The sequence below is a fragment of the Pan troglodytes genome, chromosome 22 (assembly GCF_028858775.2).
Source record: "Pan troglodytes isolate AG18354 chromosome 22, NHGRI_mPanTro3-v2.0_pri, whole genome shotgun sequence".
NCBI classification, from domain to species: domain Eukaryota; kingdom Metazoa; phylum Chordata; class Mammalia; order Primates; family Hominidae; genus Pan; species Pan troglodytes.
The window spans coordinates 43,967,065-43,986,665 of record NC_072420.2 but is presented as its reverse complement, the minus strand read 5'-3'; positions in this window follow the sequence as shown (position 1 = coordinate 43,986,665).

The following is a 19,601-nucleotide window of genomic DNA, read 5'->3' as shown; positions in this document are numbered from 1 at the left end:
CCCAAACCAAGTGTCTGGTCCTTCCTGCTTTTTGGGACAAAGCCAGGAGCCGGGTGGAGAGAGGAGCTGGGCTTTGGGGCAGGCAGGCCTGGGCGAGCCCTGGTCAGCCCCATGCCCCTGGGCAGTGTCCTTCACTTCCCTGAGCCTCCTGTCCCTGACGCCGGGCAGGGCGTGGGAGGTGTGTGATGCAGTGGGGACCACGTGGCACTCGCCAGCCTCTGTGGTCACTGGAACAAGGCCGTGTCCAGAGGAGACCGACTCCCCATGAGGGCAGGCGTCAGGGCTTTCGCTCCTCACTCTGACCCTGTGTCGGTGCTTGGTGGCCCCACAGAAGCCCAGTAAACGCCAGTCACCAGGAAGGGCCCCACCCACCCATCCCAGACCCTGGAGGTCCACGGAGCAGCAGGAGGGCTGGGCAGTCCTAGCGGCACCAACGGGGCATCACAGCTCTTGTCGTCTTAGGGCCGCCGCTCTGGGCAGTGTCCGGGAGGTGCCTGGGGATGGCCAAGGGCTTCTGAAGCGGGAGAGACCTGAAGGCTGGGCTGGGGCTGCAGCAGTGGCCACAGGCCAATGTCATCCCAGAAGGCCCTCCACGGGCGCACTCCTGGGGCCCGCCCAGCAGCCAGGCCCCGGGCCGAGATGCCTGGATCAGGAAAGCCCTGTGGGGTGGGAGACTTCCTCTCTGGCTCTCAGCAACACAGGAGCACGCTGTGCCCGCCCACCCCAGGTGTTGGGGTCCCCAAAACCACATTTTGGGGCAACCACATTTTGGTTCCCCATGTGTTTGGAACTTGTCTGAGCATCACCTGCCTGATCCTAGATGTGCAGGACACTTTGTGCCCAGTCTCTGCAAGGTCCCCCAAACGTTGACCCTCAGGGACTTGTTCTTCCCATTTTATAAACTAAGGCAGAGCGGCTGCTCCTCACTCCTCTGCCAGGGCCAAGGGAAGGGCTTTGTCTCATCACCTATCCTGGGACAGGGGTGGTGACTGGTCGGTGACCAGGAGGCCCTGCGTGGTTTGGTGACTTGCCCACAGTCACCCATTGCAGGCCCGTGTGGAATCCACCTCTGGCCTCTGCCCTTTGCTACATGAGATCTGTCTGTGGCAGACTCTTCTGGAAACTTGAGCCAGCGGGCCGGAGGCTGCACCCTAAACCCCCGGCTGTGCCCCTGGCAGGCAGGTGGGAGACAGCAGCAACCAGCCCATGGGCTGTGGGCATCCTCCAGCCGGTGTCCCATCTGCCCTGCAAGCAGTGCCTGGGCTCAGAGCAGCCCACAGGACACTGCCCAAGATGCGCAGACCCCGAGGGCCAGAGGGACCGGCTCTGCAGGAATCCCACCTCCTGGGCCCACTCTGCACAGAGTGTTCCGCAGGGCCTGGGAGAACCAGGCACCTGGCCAGGACAGCCTGTGGGTGGGCAGCCGTGTGCACAGATACACACACACGTCAGGGACAGACACACACACACACACCAGGGACACACACCACACACACCAGGGACACCCGCACACACCAGGGACACACACACACACACCGGGGATGCACACCACACACACACCAGGGACGCATACCACACACACCAGGGACACCCACACACACCAGGGACACACACCACACACACACCAGGGACGCATACCACACACACCAGGGACACCCACACACACCAGGGACACACACCACACACACACCAGGGACGCATACCACACACACCAGGGAAACCCACACACACCAGGTACACACACACCAGGGACACACACCACACACACACCAGGGACGCACACCACACACACCAGGGACCCCCGCACACACCAGGGACACCCACACACACCAGGGACGCACACCACACACACCAGGGACCCCCGCACACACCAGGGACACACACACACACACCAGGGATGCACACCACACACACACCAGGGACGCATACCACACACACCAGGGACCCACACACACACCAGGGACCCACACACCAGGTACACACACACACCAGGGACACACACCAGGGACAGACACACAAGGGATGCACACACACCAGGGACACACACACACACACACACACCGGGGATGCACACCACACACACACCAGGGACGCATACCACACACACCAGGGACCCACACACACACCAGGGACACACACACACACCAGGGACCCACACCACACACACCAGGGACACACACTACACACACACACACCATGGACACACACACCACTGGTACACATTGTGAACACACCATGGACACACAGAGAAACACACACAACATGGGTACACACAATACACACCACAAAGACATAACCTCCCCACACACTCACATACATAACACACATACCAGAGACACATGGTTACACACAGCACACACTCCCTCATCAGACACCCACACACCATCTCACACACACCACACACCCATCAGACACCCAACATCATCTCACACACACCACACACCCATCAGACACCCAACATCATCTCACAGCAGTCATATGCACAATTAGAGGTGATTTCATACATACACTCACACACCTAGCAGCACTCTCTGTCAAAATACACCCTCGCCGACATCACACCCATTCACACCCACACACACATTCTCCCATACACTCACAAGTAAGCACACTCACACCCACGCACACATCCAGGATAAGGTTTTCTCTTTAATGAGGAGCTGTGTTTCTGCTGTCACCCCTGCCCAGGTCATGCACCTGTCCAGGTTCTACGGGACCTGCCTACCTGGGCACAGGTGGGCCTGTGTGGCCTCTCTGCCTGGCCCCGGCTCTCAGGGGTGCCAGGGAGTGCCCAGTCCCGCTTCCCTGATGGGCCTGTGTGTGGTGAGCTCAGGTGAGGCTGGGGGCAGGGCGGAGCTGGATGGGCCCATGCTGGGCATGATTCCAGCCAGGGGAGGGACACCTGTGTCCCAGCCGAGGCCCAGAGGGCAGGGGCTTGCCCATGGCCACTCAGCACCACAAGGCTCACACAGCTCCTGACACCCCATCTCACTTTTTCCTGAACACAGCCTGGGATGGGTGTCTAAAATGGGTATCTAAAAATTGGCCTTGGCCAGGTGCAGTGGGTCATGTCCGTAATATCAGCACTTTGGAAGGCTGAGGCAGGCAGATCACCTGAGGTCGGGAGTTTGAGACCAGCCTGACCAACATGGAGAAGCCCCGTCTACTAAAAATACAAAATTAGCCAGGCGTGGTGGTGCATGCCTGTAATCCCAGCTACTCGAGAGGCTGAGGCAGGAGAATTGCTTGAACCCGGGAGGCGGAGTTTGCAGTGAGCTGAGATCACGCCATTGCCCTCCAGCCTGGGCGACAGAGCGAAACTCCGTCTCAAAAAAAAAAAAAAAAATTGCCTTAAACCCCAGGAAAGGACTATCCGGAGTTACTTTATTCCCTGTGTCATGGCCAGCAAGGAAAGGACAGAGGAGGGTGGGCCCGTGCCCTCTGGAGGGACCCTCTCTGAGGTCCATTCTGGGTGGCGCTCTCTCCTCTCGTACTGCGTGGGGCCTCAGGAACAAGGCTCGGGCTGTAGCTGCTGGGGCCCGGGGGTCCGTGGGTGGGAACAGTGGGCACTCTCGCTAACACTCCTGGGGCCAGCCCATGAAGAGCTCCGAGGGAGCCTTTCGAGGCCCACGCGCGTTCTGCTGTGTGCCTTTCACGTCTTAATTCCCGGTGCCCTTAGCAGGCTGCGTTCGGAGGGCTGGGCTCCCTGCCTGGGGCTTCCCTTCCTATACACACAGGGCCCCTGCCCTGGGCCCAGCCCCCAGCCTCCTTCTTTCCTGGCTCAGACGACGTCCCTGAGCCTGGCGTGACAGGGACACAAAGGCCTGGCATCCTGGATCCCTCCCTCCCTCCCTCTGCCGGCCTATTTCTCAGAGCTTTCAGTGCCTGCGTCACCATCACCGTAGGGACTTAATGACGTTTGGCAGCTCCCGGGCGGGTGGCTTCTCGCGCTCTGCAGGGGTGACGGTGCCACTTGATTCAAGGGGGGCTCAGGAGGGGGACGGAAGTAGCACTGCACCAGCCACACATACGCTGGCTATTGGGTCCTAGTCACACCTGCTCTGCCCCCTGCCCCCTTCCCCCTCCCCAGTCCCGGCGGAGTTTCTCAGCAAGCCAGGGGACCACACTCTGGAGACTGAGAGCCGGTGCCTTTGTCCCATGGAGCCAGTGTTCAGTTGCTCCTTGTCCCCTCCCGGGATCCTCACTATCCACAGGGCTTGTTGCTGGATAAACAACGGCTCCTTTCTTTGGAGGCTCGGGGGAGGGGGGCGGGGCCACGGTCACTGAATGGGGCTCCCACCTGCCAGAGGCGCTGGGCCCTGGACAGGAAGTGTCCTGGCAGCTGGTGTGAGTGGTGTGAGGAGTGGTGCAAACTCCACAAAAGTGTGTAGCCCAGTCCCATTTCCCACCTGACGCTCTCTACCCGGCAGCCTCTCTCCCCACCCCAGGCACCCTCCCCTTGTTGGCACAGTTTGGGGGGCACAGATACCCAAACTGTATCTAGTTGGGGTTACGGGATGACTGTACAGATGGCTCATGGTCACTTATGGGTACCTCACAGCTGTCCAGAATAGGAATGGCTTCCGGGAAACTGCCCCTGCACACCTGCGCGGTCGGAGGTCGTGTCCGGGCAGTTTCAAGTCCGAGGAGTTAGGAAGAGACAGGGCTTGGGAGCAGAGCCGGGGGCTCCTCTGTGGAAGGTTCTTCCAGACCCACTAGCTCATGTAAAAACAAAACAAAGCACCTCGCGGAATTCAATTATCCCAAAAATACACACGATACTATCAGTAAGAGACTTTTCTATCAATACTTAAGAGTAAATTTTGGCCAACAGTGTGTGTGGTAGAGCAGGGAAGTCCGGGAAGCCTCTGGAAGGATGGAAGGAGAAGGAGAGAAGAGGGGGTGGGCGTCTCCCGGAAGCTGGAGCCAGGCAGAGGGTGGGGAGGGGGCTTCTCCTAGCCTGTGCTCTCCTCAGCATCCCTGGTGGCTTGGGGCTGGGGAGGGACACCCAGCTCCTCCCGACCGACGTCTATGGCTTCTGGTGCTCCACTCTCCTCTCGGACAGCAGCAAACATTTAAGGTCCACAGAGCTTGTTTTCTTAAGGCCCCTTAACTTCAGCCAGTCATGGCTTCTCCAGAGGAGGGGCTGCTCTGGGACGCTGGGTGCTCCTGGTCCCCCTGCCCTCTACATGGGTCCCCCAAGGGGCCTTGCCAAGGGGCTGGCCCAGAGCTGGGGTGCAGGGGAACAGAGCTGCCTCCACCCCCACATTCCTGGTGGGATTTCCTGTGGAGTCTCCAAGGACCTCTGACGTGGAAAGCTGTGGAGAGCGAGGCGTCTCTTCCTCTGGGGAAAAAGGACTTCAGCGAGCAGAGGCAGGTGCAAGTGGCCCATGAGCTTCTCCAGTGCTGGGCAAAGTGCTCACCACAGGGAGACAAACCAACCAAGCACCGAAGCCGCAATGGAACTGTCTAGAAATTAATGTGAGCTGGAGCTCATAGGAGGTCCCTGGGCAGGGTTTCTGCTTATAGGGCCCCAGGGAGTGCCGGCAGCTTCTGCAGTGTCCTCGAGTGACCACCCGCCTTGCCACACGCCTGGTGTCTTTGCCCTCAAGATGGGAATGTGTGGCCTTCCACGCGAGCCGTGCACCTCTCCCTCTGGCCAGGCCATAGGTCCAGGGGGCAGGTCCGTGCATCTGTGCCAGCCATGCACCTCTCCCTCGGGCCAGGCCATGGGTCTAGGGGGCAGGTCCGGGCGTCTGGTTCCTCCTTTCCGACCCCGCAGGTGTCCAGGGCAGTGCCCACTGTGGCGCGTGTCAGGAATGGCTGCTCAAGTGGCTTGGGACAGATCAGATTCAGTGGCTTCTAGCTTGGCACCCACAAAAGCACACAAACAGGCAAACGAACACACAGTTTGTCTGGCCAAGTGCAGTCAGGCTGGGCAAGCGATTCCAGGGCCCTGCCGAGCAGTATCCTGGGGCCCTGCATTGGCTCAGGAGGCCCGTTCAGGCTGCCTTTGGTGGGGCCTCTGGGGCACCTCCACCCCCAGTCCCTGGAGAGGAAGTGGGGAGCGCGGGTCGCTGTCCTTGGGCGAGCACAGCCCTCTGCCCAGGCACGGCTCCTTCTTGATGGACGCCCATTCCCCGTGCTTCTTAGTCCGGCTGGGGACATCATCGTCTTGGTGCTTTGGCTAACGCAGAACTAACACACCCTTGGGGCCCGGCAGCACATCCGTGCACCAGAAATCAGAAGCCCGCTCTCGGCAGCTCCGGCCCACACAGCCCACACCGGAAACCCCCAAATACCCACCCAGGCGGGACAGCCCTGACCACACACTGCTCGGCATGGCCCAGTGCAGTGGGCATGGGAGGGGGCAGCGGGGACCCCATTTACACAAAACCGAAACACCGCAGGAGGCCACACCGTGAGAAGTCGGGTGGGGTGGCCGTGGCGGCTGGAAAGGGGGTTTTAGCTGCTGGTCATGGTGGGGGGCTGTGCACTATGGCACTGCACCTGCCTGCAAAGACCAGGCCGCCTCAGCTTCCCTGAAAGCTTGAGGAGGGGCAGGTGTCTGGGCCCCAACCCAAGGCCTGTGGAGTTGGAGTGAGTCCTGGGAGGGCCGGGAATAGGATTCCACCAGTGTCCGGGCATTCGTCACCTGCCACCTGGACAGGCCGTCTGCAGAGACCTCAGGTGAGGCTCATCGAATGGCCCCAGTTGACAGACCGGGAGACCGAAGCAGGGTGGTGAGGGGGCTGAGACATCCTGCTGGCCCTGGGGTGTGAGGTGACAGCTGCAGGGAGGAGTGCTTGTCACCCGGGGGAATGGGGCCTGCAACAATTGCTAAGGGACAGGCCTGTACACAGGCACACACCACACACATGCACATAGCACACATAGGCACACACAGGCACACACGTAGGCACACACATGCATACACGTGCACACAGCACGCACACACACACACACGGAGACCCGTGGTTTTGGTGCCTCTGGCAGGTCCTGGGGGGCCTGTACTTGCACAGTGGGAAAGCTGCTGCTTCTGGGAGTGCTAACGAGACCCGCACCGCCTCCCAGAAGGCCCCGGCGCCTGCCTCTTCTCTGCCACAGGGCAGGCGATGTTCCCTCCCTCATCGCCCCCTCAAGGCGACTACCAGTAACTCCAGACAGTTCTGTTCTTTTCCAGCCCTGTGGAGCAAGGGTGCTTGGGGACAACACCTCTGCCCTGTCCCCTCCTGACTGCAGCTTCTGGGGGTGCACCGTGGTGTTAGAAGGAGACAACTCGGTCTTGGGTGGCAAAGAGCTCTCTGTGCCTGCCGGGTGGGGCCCAGGGCTCCCTGGGGTTTTGTGACCAGCAGGAGATGCTCCCCAGGCAGCTTAGGAGCCCTCTGGGCAGAGGTGCCCTGACCTCCCAGCCCCAGAAGGCACAGGCTGTGTGTTCACTGAGGGGTGGTTTCCAGCTGGCCCTGCTACAGCCTCAGGGGCTCCCCAGAAGGGCTGGCACTTCCTCTGCGCCCACTCGCCCTCACCCTAGAATCAGCCGGTGGGAACCTGGGGACTGCTTCCTACTGGGCTCCAGCTTTCCTGCTCCCGCCACCCAGGAGCTATGACAACAACCCTCTCGCCCACACGGTACCTCCAAGTCCTGGCCTGCCCCCCTCCCTCCCGGCCGAGGGAAAGGGTAGCACTTTTAGGAGAGACGCTCCCACATTCTCAGCGTCCTTTTGGGGCACAACTGTCAACGGGGCAGAGCTCAGCCCCATTCTCTCTGGACGCGGGTGTGACCCATCCTGCACAAAACTGAGGCAAAGTCCCCCTCCCGTCACACACAGGGCAGGGCCGGGAGAGCCGCAAGTTGCTCCTCAGTCCAGGAAGGGCCAAGGGGCTTCTAGAGAAGGGGGCTCGGGACCCCCACCCCCGAGGTTGGACAGCTTTGAGGGCTCAGCAGGGAGGGCTGCCAGGAGGCTGATCCGAAGCCCCCCAGTGCCGCACAGATGGGACACCGCCTCAGAGGCCAAAGACTCAGCACCCCCTCAGCCCGCCGCCCACCTGCCCTTGAAGCCTCCTGTAGGGTTCAGGTGTGGTCAAGACAGGGACTCCCCGCTTTCATCCCCAGAGACCTCTGCAGCGGGGGGACCTCCTCCAGGTCGGAGATGCCCTGTATGTCCCTGCCTCGACTCCCCTCCTGGACACCCTTTCCTCCACGGGAGGCCCGGGCCGGTCCTGGGACACTAGCCAGGGCCACTCAACTCCAGGCCTTGCCGGACTTCCTAGAGGACGTCTAGCTGACCTCCAGAGGATCACCGAGCAGGAAGGTCCCGTCCCACAATCTCACTGTGGCCTCAGGAGGAACCTGACTGTCAGGCAGGCCAAGGTGGCTGCGTAACCACAGGTTTCTCCTGGACTCCTCCTCACACAGGGCCAGCCTCACCCCTCCTCCACTGTCCACAGGTGCCCCAGACACCAAAATATTCATGAAGCCCCCTGAGAAATCAAGGTAATGAGAGCGTGGGTTTCACTCCTGGCCTGGGAGTCACCGTCAGTGGCGGGTTGGGGATCTGGGACCCCGAATCTGATTCTGCTTGGGGTCTGTCTCAGAGGCAGCAGCTCCCCGACGTGCAGACCCCAGGCTTCATGCCACTCCAAGCCTGAAGGTCTTTGCCCAAAAGCAGCATGTCAGGACCTTCCTGCAGGACCTCCCTATTTAAACCACCATGCCCAGGGCTCCCGCTTTATTTTCCCTGTAGCTCCATCGCTACTGAACAGGCTTGGCTTCCTCACCTGTGTCTCTAGCGCCCACCTCCCTTCCATCAAGGGCTTTTCCCCTGAGGGCCGTGCATGGAAGGTGCTCAGCAAAGAGTCGAAGGATCATCAAGTACGAGGCTGGTGCCAGCGGGTCTTTGGTTAGGAGAATTGTCATCACTACCTGCACTGCAGCCAGCAGCTGGCCCAGGTGTGCCTGGGACCCAGGTGTGCATGTGTGCCTGGGACCCAGGTGTGCATGTGTGCATGGGACTTAGGTGCGCCTGGGACCCAGGTGTCCATGGGATCCAGGTATGCATGGAACCCAGGTGTGCATGGGACCCAGGTGTGCATGTGTGCTTGGGACCCAGGTGTGCATGGGACCCAGGTGTGCATGGGACCCAGTTGTGCATGGGACTTAGGTGTGCATGGAACCCAGGTGTGCATGGGACCCAGGTGTGCATGTGTGCATGGGACCCAGGTGTGCATGTGTGCATGGGACCCAGGTATGCATGGGACTTAGGTGTGCATGGAACCCAGGTGTGCATGGGACCCAGGTGTGCATGTGTGCATGGGACCCAGGTATGCATGGGACTTAGGCGTGCATGGAACCCAGGTGTGCATGGGACCCAGGTGTGCATGTGTGCATGGGACCAGGTATGCATGGGACTTAGGTGTGCATGGAACCCAGGTGTGCATGGGACCCAGTTGTGCATGGGACTTAGGTGTGCATGGAACCCAGGTGTGCATGGGACTTAGGTGTGCATGGAACCCAGGTGTGCATGGGACTTAGGTGTGCATGGAACCCAGGTGTGCATGGGACCCAGGTGTGCATGTGTGCATGGGACCCAGGTATGCATGGGACTTAGGTATGCATGGAACCCAGGAGTGCATGGGACCCAGGTGTGCATGGGACTCAGATGTGCATGGGACTTAGGTGTGCATGGAACCCAGGTATGCATGGGACCCAGTTGTGCATGCCCCTCCCCAACAGGTGCACAAGGGACCCAAGTGTACATGGGACCCAAAACTGCTGGTGACTGGGACGGCCCTTGGCTCGTCTGCTGGTTTCACTGAGGAGAGGCTGCTGCCAGAATCCTGTGGCCAGGTCTGGGGGTGGCTGTCAGGCCATCCCCTCTGGCCCCAAGGTTGGTGGGAGTGACCTGAACCCTCGACCACTGTGCACTCTGTCATGGGAGGGCTTGAGAACCTTCAGTGCCAGCTCTGTTTGCAGCAGGCCTGATGGCTGCCATGGCTGTGTCCTCTGGCAGCGGTGATCCTAAGAAAGGGCCCTCTCAGCTGGGCGCGGTGGCTCACGCCTGTAATCCCAGCACTTTGGGAGGCCGAGGCAGGCGGATCACGAGGTCAAGAGATAGAGACCATCCTGGCCAACATGGTGAAACCCCAGCTCTACTAAAAATACAAAAATTAGCTGGGCGTGGTGGCACGCGCCTGTAGACCCAGCTACTTGGGAGGTTGAGGCAGGAGAATCTCTTGAACCCAGGAGGTGGAGCTTGCAGTGAGCCGAGATCGCGCCACTGCACTCCAGCCTGGGTGACAGAGCGAGACTCCGTCTCAAAAAAAAAAAAAAAAAAAAAAAAAAACAAAAAAAATGAAAGGGCACTCTCAGCTGTTGGGCCGGCCTCTGCCAGGTCCTGCACCCATGACTATCTCTGCCCCTGCCTGGGGCTGCTGGAGGGAGGTGGCCTCCTCCTAATGCAGGGAGTGTGTCCCTCCTTGCGGAAAGGACCACGGCCTGGGGGCCATCTGGAAGTTGAGGAAGCCTTGAAGGGTGGGGGGAGGAAGGCTGGTTTCCACCCAGCGGAGATTCCGGAAACGGGAGGGTGGTGGGTGGCCTTTACATAGTGGAGATGATGACTTGAATAACACCCATCACCCTGTTGCCACTGGCAGGACTTAGAAGGGGCCCTGAGCGTTCATTGGCTACCTCAGTCTCTTATGCACGTGGAAACTGAGGCAAGGGGTCCATGGACACCCTTCCCGTGATCCTGGGGTGGTTGCTGTGTGGAGCCTGCTAACCTGAGCCCCTCCTGTATTCGCTTGCAGCACCTGCAGGGGCCTGGGGTGTGTCCCTGACCTCCTGCTGGGACAGGAGTCTCGGAATGATGTAAACACATTCCCTACCCTCAGGGAAAGGGAGGGACAAGCACTCCAACAATCCCACCATACAGGAGGTGCACAGGGAGCTGCGGGGTGGGGCTTTCCCAAGGAGGCCCTGGGAGCATGCAGGCGGAGTAGGGGGCAGGGCAGATCTGCCTGCAGAGCTCAGAGGAGGCAGGCGGGCTGAGCCGGTGGGCTCCGATGGGGACCGGGTGACAGAGCGGAGGGAAGGGCCCACAGGTGCCTCATCCCTGCAGGACGTGGGCAGATGACAGTGGGTTATGGAGGAGCCAGTGAAGCTTGTGGGACTGGGGAGCTGTTGATGCGGAGGGCCCCTCCTCAGAGTCCAGGCAAGGCCCGTGGGCTTCCTGCCCTTAGCTGGCACCAGGGCCAGGTACCCAGGGCTCGGCACCAACCAACCATGATAGTGAGGAAGTCTAGGGGCCTGGGCTCACCCCCGGTCACTCTCCCAGCACCTGGAGGCCTTTGGCACGGGGGACGAGTTGGGGAGGCCTCTCTTCTCTATGTTGGGGGCTGAAAGCTCGTGACCTCGAGAGGCATGGCTCGGGGGGTTCCAGCTGCCTCTGCCCCCTCTCCCTCTGACCTGGATGGGGCCTAATCCCGCTGACCTCAGTGCCTCTGTGGGAGGTGGTGATGCCTGTGCCAGGCGCTGTGAGCGCCATGTGGCACAGTGTGCAGGTTTGCCAGGCTAGTCCCTGAAGACACCCATGGCAGCCTCCATTCCTCATCTCCCCAGCTGGGCGTGGGGCCTGGGAGTCGGCCGCCTACACAGGACCCTTCACTAGACGCAAGCTCAGTCTCCAAGCCACCAGTACGAATCAATGCTGAGGATCGTGCATGGGGCTGAGACTGGCCCTAAGGTGGACGGTCGGTGGGCGGCCCTCCCCAGGGGTCCCCACCCTGCCTGAAAGGGTGACCCTAAAGACAGAGGGTGCTTGGGGCCTGGGCCCTTGGGATCTCCCCTCTTGGCAGGTGTCCTCTCCCCTTTTGAGCTTCTCCACCGTGGTGTGACACAGCTCGGAAGCCCTCAGTGGAAGTGAGGGCCACACCCTTGAACTTCTCAGCCTGCAGCACTGTGGGCTCAATAAACCTCTTTTCCTTATAAATTGCCCAGTCTCAGGTATTCCTTTATAGCCAAACAAACCAGACTGAGACACAACCCAATGCACGTCACGTGCCCTGCGTGGTGGGGCTTAGGACGCTGGGCCCAGCCAGAGGCCCAGGACAGCCCACAGTGGCTGCAGCATTCCTCAAACTCAGCTTCATCACCCCCGGAGCAGGCTGGATTCTCTGTGACAGAGACCACAAAGGGTGCCTCGGGGGCAGTGGGAACACTCACCAGGAGTCAGTGGACACTCAGATGACATCCCTGTGTGGTGGCTTTATAACCTGATCTCCAGGTGGTCAGTCCCGGCTTCTGGGCTGACCCCGGCTCCAATTCACTCCTCCCATTCATACGTTATTGCGAGCATCGTGAGCTTTAGGCCCGGGGACACAGCGGGAGACCCAGCACCCCTGAGCATGTGGACGGCCAGGATGTGTGCTGAGGTCAGGGGTCAGATGCACGGCTGTGGAGGTGCCACCAGAGACAGTGGGGCCCTTGCTGCATGGGAGGGTCACTGTGAGACACCGCTCCTCCCCAGCCACTGTGGGCACGTGACCCTGGCTGAAACCCTGGCCACCTCCAGCCACCTCTGCCCCAGGCATCAGGAAGGTGCTTGTGTGTCCCGTGAGGGAACAGATGGACATAGCAGAAAGAAGGGAGCCGGCCGTGTGCTCCCAGCAAAACCCAAATGCCCGGTTCCATCTCTGCTCCTCTCCCGCTCCTCTCCCACTCCTCTCCCAAACTCTATAAAATCACAGACAGGGCCTCGAAAGGCAGAAATCGGCACAGAAGGAGGGAGACAGGAGGATGGCCCAGGAAGAGCAGATGGTGTTGGAGAAGCTGCTCTGTGGACGGGAAGGTGAGGCGGATGTCCTGGCTGGGGGTGGAGCAGGGTCCTCCCAGGGCAAGACTCGCACACCAGCCACTGCTCAGGAGCTTGGGTGGGCGGGGACCGCAGGCCACTTCGCAAGGAGGCCAGATCCTCTCCTTTACCCCTTGCCCCAGGACAACGTCTTCTTTGCCCACTCCAACAGAGGGGGTGGTCACTCTGAAGAGGTGACCGCAGAGTGCGCGCAGGGTGGCGGGGTGACAAGAGCCCCCATTGGAGCCAGAGGGTGACCTCTGCACATGCTGGTGGCCCTCCTGGGAGCTGGTGCAATTTGAGCCAAGTTTAAACCCCCTGAGCACTGGAGCATCCCTCTTGGGAAAAGCGGAGGGACCAGGAGTGAAACACTCAGCAACACTGGTGGTGGAGGGTCCCCCAGAGAAATGACCCCAGGAAGCAACTGTCAATCCCATCCCAGGCAGCAACTGTCAATCCCATCCCAGGCAGCAGCTGTCAATCCCATCCCCTGACTAGATTCACCCTGTGCTCAGAGCAGCCCAGTTGCCTTTTGGCAGCCTCCTCTGAACTAGAGCCAGATCCCAGGGCCAGCAGGCCTGTGAGGGGTCCCCAGCACAAGACAGGGACCACAGGAAGCCGAGGAAGACACAGGCCTGCCTGGGGAAGAGGCACAGACCCTTCACTGTAAGAGCCCTGCCTCTGGGCACAGGAGGGCCAAGGTGAACTCAGATTGCTGGAGCTGGAGCTTTCTCCTTTTGCCTGTATGCGGGGTGAGCCGCGGCTGCCTGGGTCATGGCCTCCTACAGATCCTAAGAACGGAGACTCCAGTGGGGCCCTCCATGGGGTGACAGAGAAGACACCACAAATGCCCGGCTCAGTTTGAATTTCAGACAAACAGCAAACACCTTTGTAGTCTGAACGCTTGGCCCGAGCAGGGGCCAGGTGGCCGGGCTGGAAGATGTGGCTGAGGGACCGGCCCCAGCAGACGGTCAGTGGGTCCTGAGCCTGGGTGGGGCAGGGTCAGGGGCCCCGCTAGTGGGGTGTGCTGGGCCAGGGGCTCCAAGGTCTGGTGCAGAGCCCTGTGGGCCCAGGCCTGAGGACGACGGAGCCCCAGGGTCCTGGCATCTCACGGGCATCAGTCCTTGGATACATCTCACAGGAACTTCGGATCTTCACTGAAAGCCCCTCCTCCCCCAACCACTCCCGTCCCCAGCAAACACCACCATTTGTCAAGGCTCTTAAACCAAATTGGAGCAAGTCTGGAGCTTGTCCCAGGCTGATGAGCGGCTGGGCCAGGACTTCAACTCTTGACCACGTGGGAGAGTTGACATGAAACCCAGGTTTCCAGCTCTGTCTGGAAAACTTGAAAATCCAGAAACGTTGACTTTTGCATTACTCTTATGCGGCCCCATTTCGTTTTTTCTTTGACTGAAGAGGGTGAGTGAGGAGGAGGGGCCCAGCGCAGAGCAGAGCCGCCTCCCGCACGGCCTCCGTTCCTGTGGTTCCCGTTGCTGGTGCGCAGGTGACCTGGGCGGTGGCCTGAGAAGCTGCCAGGTTTCTCAGTAAAGTGAGAACCAAATCCCAGGCCTGGTCCTGACCAAAACATGCATCATGGCCAGAGACGTGTGCAAGCCCTGGCAGCTCTGCGGCTCCGGGCAGCACCACACCCGGCCGGCGACCGGGACGTGCCATTGGCTCATCCCACGGTGCGGCTCTGGGGCCGCTCTTCCTAGCCGTCAGGGGTCCCTTCTTTTTGGCTTCACCTGGCTCTGAGGGTTTGGTTTCCGCCTTTCAGAGGATGAAATTCAGCAGAGGTATTGCCATCTTCCTACCGATGCTCAGATAGACAAGGTGAAACGGAAGCAGGTGCCGAAGCCCCCGGGGGAGGCCCGGACACACTCATTCACCACAGGCTGCCCGCACTGTGGGTGGAAGCCCCACTGCTGTCATTCACCACAGGCTGCCCGCACTGTGGGGGTAAGCCCCACTGCTGTCCTCTGAGGGGTCCCTGCCAGACTCACTTCCAGCTCTCACCATGCCTCTCTGTCCTGGTTCCCTCCCCAAACCCCGTTCCCCAGAATGCTCTCTCCTCCCCCCCTTGTGCCCTGAATGATCCCCCAACCCCTCCCCACCTCCCACCCTGGCTAGGCCTGGGTCTCTCTCATCTCCCGAGGTCTGGCCAGGGGGTCAGGGAGACGGGGCCTGGAGCTGCTGGCCCTGGTGTGGTTCCCTGGTGGGCCACACTGACCTTGTTGCCTGGTGGTGGGGACAGGCAGAGATGCAGGAACAGCTCCCCAAGCCCTGAGACCCAGCCCTCCAGCCCGGTGCAATAGATACCCACGTGGCAGGGGGCGGAATGAATACGCAGAAACCTGTTCCCCTACCTCCACACCCAGAAGAATTCCCTTATTTTCTAATTCATAGATGCCAGCTATCTTCATAGTCCCTGAATTATTAAGTGGGTTGTAATGGCCTTTGTGTTTTATTCATTATGTTTCTTACGTGTAGTAAGCCTCACACACCCCATCTCAAGAAGTTGTTTGAGGGACGCTGATGTTTTAATGGTTTGGGGGGTTATTCATACACTTGGCCCCTCCATTGCCATCCCAAGCAGGGTGGGCCACAGCCTCCTTAGGAGAAGAGGGTTGAATGCACATTCCCTTGTGTGTTCTGCGGCTGTCTGGGGACACCCACTGTGCTCCAGGCACCTCCAGAAGTGTTGGGGATCCCACGGTGAGCAAGCCACATTGCAGGCGTGGCCCATGCAGCACTCACAGGCCAGCCGGGCGACGGCCACGTCAAGCAAAGATGCAAGCTGGCGCCTGGTTGTTGTGGGAGTGTTCAGAAGGACACCCCCAACCCCATCTCCATGCAAGCATCCCTGGTGCCAGTGTGCATCCATTCCTGGAGGGCTGGCCTGGGCTTCTGTCACCCACTCAAATCACCCCACAGTGGAGTGCTTTCCTGGATCACCAATTCCTGGTTTGGAGGTATAACCCAAAAAATATCAGAGACAGGTCTCAATCAATGTAGAGGCTTATTTTGCTATGGTTAAGGGCCATGGCCTGTGACACAGTCTCAAGAGGTCCTGAGAACATGTGTCCAAGGTGGTTGGGGTGCAGCTTTGCTTTCATACATTTTAGGGATACAGAAGTTGCAGGCAAAGATATCAATCAATACATGTAAGGTATACATTGGTGTGACCCAGAAAGTGAGAGGCTTCCAGGTCATAGGTGGATTCAAAGATTTCCTGATTGGCAATTGGTTGAAAGCGCTGAGCTTTGCCTAAAAAGTTTGAGGTCGGCAGAAAGAGATGCTTGAGTTAAGACAAGGGGATCGTGGAAGCCAAGGTTTTTGTTATGTAGATGAAGCCTCCAGGTAGCAGGCTTCAGAGAGACTAGATGGCGAATGTGTCTTATGGGAACTTAAAATGCATCAGACTCTCTGTAAAAGACCTATTAAGGGCAGAGAGTTCTCCACAGAATGCAAATTTCCCCCTTAAGAGACAGCTTTGCAGGGCCATTTCAAAATATGTCAGAGAAATATATTTTGGGGTAAAGTACTTTTATTTTTTTCCAGGCCTGCTATCAGTCATGTGATGCTATACTAGAGTCGGGGTGGAATTTGGTGTCTTATTGCTACAAAGAGTCTTTTCTGCCAGTCTTATGATCTCTGTTTTCATGTTAATGCTGGTCAGCTGTGCCTAAACTCCAGAGAGGGAGGAGAGTATTATGAGGCATGTCCAACCCTACCTCTTCTCATCCTGGCCTGAACTCGTTTATCAGGTTCCTTTGGGATCCCCTTGGCCAAGAGTAGGGGAGCCATTCAGGCAGTTGGGGGGCTTAGAATTCTATTTTTGGTTTACAGGGAATACTGTACTAATCCCAAAGGTGATTTCTGGAAGGATAGCTTCTGTGTGCAAATGAAGCTGGGGGTTCACAGCACACATGTGCGTATTAAAGGCCTGAGGAGTCCTGCAGGGAAACACACACAACTCTGCTCACCTTCGTGTAACCTGGCATTTCTCAAACTTACTTACCCATAGACTTGTTGTTTAACGTTGCGTTTATTGGCACCTACAGGGTAAGTGTGTGTGTAGTTGCACCCAGTACGCCCTTTCTGGAGAAGGGCAGAAACCCCCAGGTCACATGGCTGAGGCGTGGCTGCAGCGTGTATGAGGACAGATTGCCGCTGGGGCCCCAGGGGAGGGACCACTGAGTGGGGTTCTCGGATCTGACACACCGTCCCTGCAGATGGCCCCTCAGCGACATGGTGGCCTTCTCATCACTGCTCCGCCAACAGAGGGGAACGGCCTGATGAATCATGCATGATTCATTAATCTTAATTAAAATGCAAACGTATTGCCAACCTTCTCTGATAATTAAAGCCCATTGTGGGAATATGCTTAAAGCTTCTAGGCTGACGTTTCTTTTGCTGAAGCAAAACAGATGTTTCTTTTGCTGAAGCAAAACAGATGACTCTTTTAGCTCTGAAAAGTGGTGTTGAAAGTGGTGCTGCCGGGGGGCGTGCAGCGCGGACAGACAGGTGAGATCCACAGAGAAGAGGCTCCCTGCCTCTCAGTCTCCTCTCTCTTTCTCACGCACGTGCACACACGTGTGCCCTGGGCTCACTCTTCAGCCATACACTGAGCTGTATTTTCCTCAGTGCTACCAGACCCGCAGGCTCCCAATTTGGCAAGGAAGGAAAAACTAATTATGGCTTCATGTCCTGCAAGAAAGAGCCTGCAGCGGCTCTTCAGAAACCTGCCGGTGGGTCAGAAGCACGGCCAGGCCGCCTGCAAACGCCTTGCTGGAAAAATCTCTCTCTGAGCAACTGAGCCGGGTCCTGTGTGCTGGAGGGGACACTGAGAGGCCACAGGGTGGGGAGTGGGCGGGCAGTGAGGCTGGTGACCACCGGCACAGCACCAGGCTGCCATGCAAGGGGAATCCCGGGGCTTTGGAAAAAGTCAAGTCGCAGTTTCACGCACGATCCCCACGCAGCTGTGCCGAGCAGTGCCAAGGCTGTGCTGAGATCATCGGTGTCTGCCCTGTCAGAGGGGCTCGTGCTCTGAGAGATGGAGCGAAAAGTAAACTTTGCCCACCAAGAAAACCTGGTATCCCAACCGTTGTGGAACTGCTGTGACACCGACTGCTGGCTGCCCTGTGAGGTCCAGTCCCCGCAGGTTTCATCCAAGACCCCCATTCCAGCTGACACAGAGCATTTTAAAATAAAACCCTGTCTTTTCCTGTGTCTTGGCCAGCGGGGCTGCATTCAGGAAAGTACAGCAGCCTTTCCTGACAGCCTCCTCCACGCCTCGACCCTGCAGCCCCTGCCTCTCCCCTGCGCTCCCCCGGCCCTCCCGCCCAGGTCTGTGTTTTCTGCCAGGGCGTCCGGTTCTTTCCTTCTGCTCTCAGCTCTCATCTGCCCCTCATCTTGCCTCACAGGGCTCCAGCTCTGGGCTGACAGTGACGGGAACAGGGACGTGTGCCAATGACTCATCCCGTCCCTCACATGCGTGTGTGTCTAGCCCTTGTCTCGCTGTGCTGCCTCCATCCACATCAAGTGGCACAAATGGAAACGGGTCACCACTGTCCTTGGGATGAGCCTGGTGTCATGGCTGAGTGGTTCTGTCACCAAGTCTTTTCATGGTTTGCCATAGAGGTGTCTTTCCAGAATCATTTTTTTTTATGGACTTGATTGAAATGGGTCAGATTAGCCATGCTCCTGAAATTCTGCCATCAGCCCACACACATGCACACACACATGCACACACGCACACACATGCATGCACACACAGGCAGACACATCACACACATGCACACATGCATGCACAGACACATCACACACATGCAGGCACATCACACATGCACACACATGCAGACATCACACAATGCACACACATGTGCACGTGCACACATATCACACACATGCACACACATGCACACACATGCATGCACACACATGCACACACACATCACACACATGCACTCACGGACACACACATGCACGCACACACATACACATGCATACACACACATGGTCACACCACTGACCATACTGGTCTGATTAACTTTTTATTTTGAAACAATTACATATTCACAGGAGGTTGCAAAAAAAAATCCAGAGATTCCATGTACCTTTCACTCAGTTTTCCCCTGGGAACATCTTGTGTATCTGCAGCTCGGGACCAAGACCACGCTGTTTCCAAAATGCCCTGGTGACTGCTGGGCTCACGTGGTGGAGGGGTACCCCGGCCTGCTCATGTGGCTTGCACGCTGTGTGTGTCTCTGAAGCTGGGGTTCCCTGAGCCATGGGGATGCCCCCACTCTGGGTCTGTAACTGTGGGATACTCTCAACAGTTCCTTCTTCATCGGGCTCAAATGCAATCCTTGCATCCCAGTGTCTCATCTCTGCCCCTCTTGTCCCCGTTGTCACTGCCAGCATGCACCTCCTTATGAGGCCTGGGCAGGACCCCATCTCTCTGATGAAGGCTGCCACCATCTCTATTGCTGCCTTCGTAAATGTGCTCCTCATTCTGGGCACACTGGAAGTGCTCAAGCACCAGTGATGCTGAGCACTTCTGAGTGGCCACTGAGGTGCTCCTGGCCAACCTCCCCCCAGTCATCCCCCATGCACTCCTCTCCTCGGCTCTCCTCCCAGTCATCCCCTAGATACTCCTCTCCCTGCTCCTCCCCCAGTCATCCTCCAGCACTCCTCTCCCCAGCACTCCTCCCAGTCATCCCCCAGGTACTCCTCTCTGTGTCCCTGGGG